Consider the following 5,980-nt stretch of genomic DNA (forward strand, 5'->3'; position numbering starts at 1 on the left):
AGAAGTGAAAAATACGCATGTGCAATATATAAGAGAATCTACATCCATGAGTGTTTTATTTAAAGTTTAATAAAAATTTTTATTTTGGACCTGTTCCTTACTTTCTAGAATAATTCATTTTCAATACAATGACCACGCTGTAGACTGAGCATTTAACGGATGTTCTACTTGTAAGTGTAGTAGAAACACATACTCTCTGGATGGGGCATATGCTGTCATGTACTGTCTCCCATTCTCTCCACCAACAGGATCTTTATTTTCACCTCCAAATATTGTGTGTTCCTTACATACCTAAGGAAGAAAGAGTTTAATCAGTACTTGTCCTGTAGGACTGGTTCTGGACAAAACTGGGAAATAGAATTCTAGAAGGTTGGAGCTTAGGAACCTAGCAAATCGTCTAGTCCACATCATCATTTACAGGTGGGGAAACAAAACTAGTTAGGAATCCAGGCCTCTTTTTTTTAAGCCAAATATTACTTCAGTGGTGCTCCCTGACTGCCCTAGAGACCAGATTTCTCATCTCCTTCTTATTGTCTTATTAAAATATTCTCTTGTTATCATTTTGTACCCGGCAGTTCCTGAGAGATAAGAGTTTGTGTGGACATTCCAATGGTATGACAGGTTTATCAACATGAATTTTATGCATTACATCATACCAGGTACACTATAAAAACTTGTTCATTCTTTTATTGATTCACTTAAATGAAAGGCACTGTCTTGGGTGCAAGCTATAGGTTAGTGAGGAAAACACATTTAACCCAACTTCCTTCACTGTTGTCTGGTGGGATTAAGAAATCAAACAAAAAGAATACATTATGTAATTATAAATTATAAAAATGTTATTACTAAAGAAATGACAGAGTGATATGGGAGAATGATGATGGTGGGGAGGGAGCAACCTGGTAAAGTTTGGTTGTTAGAAAAGTTCTCTCTGGGACAATAACAACAACAACAAAAGCATCTAAGTTCAATTAGCCAGGTGTATGGGTAGAAGGATATACACCATTCTAGAAAGAGAAAAATGCAAAATAACATTGAGGTTCATAGGTGGAAAAATCTCAGCATATTCAAGAAAGTGAAAAAGATGGGCACCTGATTAAGTGGATGTGGAATTAGATGATACTAGGTAGGCAGGAAGAACCAAATCGTTCAGGGTCTTTCAGACGTGCTAAAGAGTTGTATTTTATTTTAAGTGCATTGTGGATTTGTTGAAGGAGTTTTTAAGCAAAGAAGCAACGCAAGCCATTATGTATTTTGAATGACTACTTTAGCTGGAGAAAACTGGAAGGAAGTGATGTTGAAAGTTGGAAAACAAGTTAAAGGACTATTACAGATGACAAAGGAAGTGACAAGGGTAGGGCATCTCACAGGAGATTGAGAAATGTGACGGGACTTGAGATATATTTTAAAATCACTCATATTTAACAATGAACTAGATAAAGAGTTCTGAGGGGGACAAAAAAGAATATCCAAAGAAATAAAAATTATATTTAAGTGGAAAAAAAAGGAGTTCTGAGGGAAAAGAAGGTATTAAGAATAACTCCTGGATTTCTGGCATGAGCAGCTTCTTGGCTTGACCATGGTTGGGGGAAGACTGGAAGAGAAGCACTTCTGTGGGAGATGGTTAAGAGTGAGAAGAAATCATCTCATGTTTTAAATTTAGAAACTCCTGAGAGATAATGAAGTAAAGGCTTCAATGGGCCATTAGAGAAAGGAGTCTGGAGTCCAAATTAGAGTAAATAAAACTGTTGAAGTTTGGGAGAATTAGTGAAGCCATGGAAATTGATGAGGCTATATGAAGAGACTGCAGATAGAAAAGACGATTACAGGACTGAACCCTATAAAATGATGTGTCCCTCAGGTTAGGCCAAGTTATGCTGTGATAAAGAACAACTCCCAAATTTCAGTGGGTTAAAACTAAGTCCATCATGATATTCCATTTCTACTCATTTAAGACCCAGGCTCATGAAACAGGCACCGCTTTGAGCTCTGTCCTTCACTGTGGCAGAGGAATTGCTAAATTTTACACTGGCTCCTAAAGCTGTGTACGGTATAACAAACATCATTCTGTCTACATTTAATTGATCAAAGGAAATTTATATTGCCTCATCTAATGCCAAAGACAGGCAAATGATATCCTGTCGTATCCACAGAAATATTCAGTGGATAGCACTAATCATAACCACAAAGGCCTTTTTCTTGCAAAAAAGGTAACATTTCTTTAAGTGTTTTACACTGGATTTTTGCATTGGAAATACATGGAAATGGCCTAAGGTGTAAAAGGAAGTAAATATTATTTATTTAGCGAAAGATTTTTCTCCTTCCCGTTTCATTTCAGCTTCCTAGTTCTCTTTTTCAGAGGTAAGCAATGCTAATAATTTCTGCTAATTTTGTGTGAATCTTTCCATCCCTTTTATGCACTTATGAGCATGCCTATGAAGTCTTTTCCTCCCAAAGGTAACATACTTTACATCCTATTCTAAACTTCACTTTTTCTCACTAATAATGTATCAATGTATCTTGGAGACTGTTCTACATCAGTAACAGAAGCTGCCTCATTCTATGAAATAGCGACATAGTAATCCAGTGTATGAGTCCATAATTTATTTAACAAATCCTTGTTAGTTAGTGTACATTTGGGTTTGCTTTCAATAGTTTGCTTTCAAAAGCAATAATGTAATTAATAGTCTTTTACACATGTGCTTTCACAGATGTGAGTATGTCTGTTGAAAAACTCTAACACTTAAAGTCTAGGCAGAGAAGGAAGAGCTGGAGAAGCAACTCGTTGATTAGTTAATATGAAGGTCATGTGACCAAAGTATCCCTTAGGATGATTTTAGTATATAGATTGCCTTAATAAAGGGAATTCATTGGCTCACCAACTAACAAGAAAAGTCTTTGGGCAGTTTTCAGTTATAGTTTACCCAGTTTCTTCAGCTGTTCTTTTGGCTCTGCACTCTGAATGACCGTTTTATCTTTTATGTTGAATTTCTCCATGGTGGCCCGATGAGTGCAGGCATCACATTTCTTCAATACGCTATCTCTACCTGCCAAATAAGATTTCTCTGCTCTCCTCTGATTGAACTATCTTTGTTCATGGGCCACACGGAGTCAATCACTGAAGAAGAGAGAGCAGGACTACCACGACTGACTCAGATCCTGGAGGATGGGGGTGTGCTTAATCCCAACTTAATCACGCTGCCGCTATTCAGTGGATGAAGAGAGAATTAACATAGAGGTAGCAACATCAACATTTTCTACCAAGAATGACTGCAAGATGAGAAAGTGGAAAGTGTGCACTGTCAATCTTGGGAAAGAAAGCACTCATGAAAATGTTTTCTGTTATGTTTCCAGGCTAGATTAATGGTTCCAATGAATGCATTTATTCTGTTGGTGGGGGTGAGGGTGAGGCAGAGTAAAGGAGAAAAGGAGCTTCCATTTATAGACCCTGTACAAGGTGCTTTAATATGTGTAATTCATTTAGTCTTCATAATAATATAGTACATTGTAATGTCTCTCAATTTCAGAACTTAGAAGGATAAACTTTCCCATGATCATCAACTGGTGAACATTCACACTAGAATTCTACTTCAGAGCTCTCTGGCTTCAAAGATCTTGCTCTTCTTGAGGTTTGGTTAACAGATTGTAAATCAACGCAGTCTAGCATGACTTTGTCTTCATTATACTCTAGTTAATGTCTTTACTTTTAAGGGCATAAAAGTTTGTTGAGATTGTGGTTCTCTGAGATTACAGTTCTCTGATATTGTTACATCCTCTCCACCAAAGTGTTTCTGATTCTACAGAATACATATATGAAAATAACTGAGAACAGTAAGCACTAAACCAAAATAGATTCTGACTCAGAATCTTGGCACTGATTCAGGATTTTCCCTCAGAACTGACAGAGAAGTATTGGGTTCATGGTATTTTTTTGGCATGTTAGCCGATATTAAGTGGAGTCCTTTGGATCCTGAAGATAGGAGAGCTGACTCTTATGGTTCTATTCCCTCAAAAGTATGTATCCTTTTCAGACTTGTTCTTTTTTCAGTGTTCACTGGTTCAGATACAGCACCAACCTTATTATATTTTCATCTTGAGACCTCAGTCTACTTTAATTTCTTATTTTGTTCACAGGCCACATTCCCTCAGTTTTCTTCAAGCAAGAAACCATTTCAGATGCAAGATCTAATGAGGAGATTCAGTCCAGTGGACAAAATACAGATCCAAAGGGGTATAAAGCCAAAGACAGTCACAATCTAGTTGAGCAAATGAAGTTTGAAGATCAGTCAATGGAGAACACTCTGAGATAAGAAATAGTGGGAAATTCACACAGAGAGGCATGCAGCAGGCACTTGGTTGGATATGACTAGGTACCTAGGTCCCAACCTCTAGTTCAAAAACAAAGCCCCAAGTCATGAGGCAAGGGGAAGGGTGGGATAGCATAAATCTGAGGAGACCAGTCATAGCAGGCCTAGTCTTAGAACAAGAATTTCTTAGAAGAAACAAAGACAGATGACAAATTACCTGAACTGAAATCAAAGACTATTGAACAGACTTGGACTCTGGTTTTAGGACAAGACCAGCACTAATGGTGAATTGAGGAGAATTCTCAAAAAGCGGTGCAGTAGATGTCTTAGTGAGTCCTACCTCTGGTTGATTTTGGTTCTGGAAATTGGAAAAGGTATGACTGGACCTTCAGGAAGGGATAAAGGGGCTCTAGCTTTGGGGAGAAGGAAGGATGTTGTGGTTACAAATAGTCTGGGACTTGTCAATAAATAGCCATAGGATGGTAGTAATGAGGCAGAAAAGAAAGTGAGTAAATACAACCTGAGTGAGCTGGGAAGTAGGTTTTCCCCAGTCGAGTCTCCAGATGATGCCTTGAGATCCTATGCAGAGAACCCAGATAAGCCATCGTTAGACTTCCATCCCACAGAAACTGACATAGTAGGTGTGTGTTGTTTTAATCCACTCCTTTTGAAGTGATTTTTAAGTCAGTAATACACATCTAATACAGTAAGTGATCTCATGTGGAGTCACAGGCACATAACAATTATTCAGATAATTCAGGTCAAAAATCCTGCTCGAGAAGGCCTGAAGGCAGAAATGTCTCACCACTTTTTGGAGTTCCAAATCTGGCAATGAAACATAGGTATGACGTGTCACAGGTGAGCTTGAAGGCAAAATTTATAGTAGGGAATATTGGCCATTAATGCCCATACTTGATATGGGGTATATTTCTCTTTCTGTATTTTACTCACCTTTTTATCCAGGCATGAAGTAGCACTATTACACAGCATTTGTAGACATTAATGAAATTATAAATGATAACAAGTCTAATGTGTTGGAGTTTCAAAAATCTTTTCTTGTTCTTGACAAGTATTAAAGTTCATATGTTTGTTTTGTTGTTGTTGTTGTTGTTGTTTTAAGTAACTCACCCAAGGTCAGTGGCAGAGCCATGATCTGAGCCCAATCCAAGGCACCTTGGTATTTGCCATTATAAGGTTCACATGTTAAATACACTTGTAAGAGTGAGAGAATAGTAGAGTCAGAGCAAAACACACACACATAGAGAAAAGAGAGCCAGAGGGACAGGGACAGAAGGAGTGACAGAGAGAAGGTAAAAGGTGACATGTTAGCAGTAAGTACAGGTGTGGGCAAGAAGGTGTGAACTATATTTGAAATGCAGGAAGATGATCCAGGTATGAGCAGACCTAAGGAAGAGAAGTCTGTGAATTGGTGAAGGGGCAAAGTGAGGAAAGAAAGGGCTAAGATGACATAATTAGGACTCATTAGAAAGCTACACTGGGCCAGGCCACCTAGGAGCAACCTAGAGATCAGGGAGGGGAGAGTAGCCTGGAAAGCAGTTTTATCCTAAACCCCAGGGTAAGACTGAAAACCTGGTGGAAGTGTCTTTATGCTTCAAAGACCACAAGCAGAGAGAGTTCAAGTTGGTCTATCTAAGAAGCAAGCCCTGACAGCT

Source organism: Hippopotamus amphibius, chromosome 9 (genome assembly GCF_030028045.1).
Source record: "Hippopotamus amphibius kiboko isolate mHipAmp2 chromosome 9, mHipAmp2.hap2, whole genome shotgun sequence".
Lineage (NCBI taxonomy): Eukaryota > Metazoa > Chordata > Mammalia > Artiodactyla > Hippopotamidae > Hippopotamus > Hippopotamus amphibius.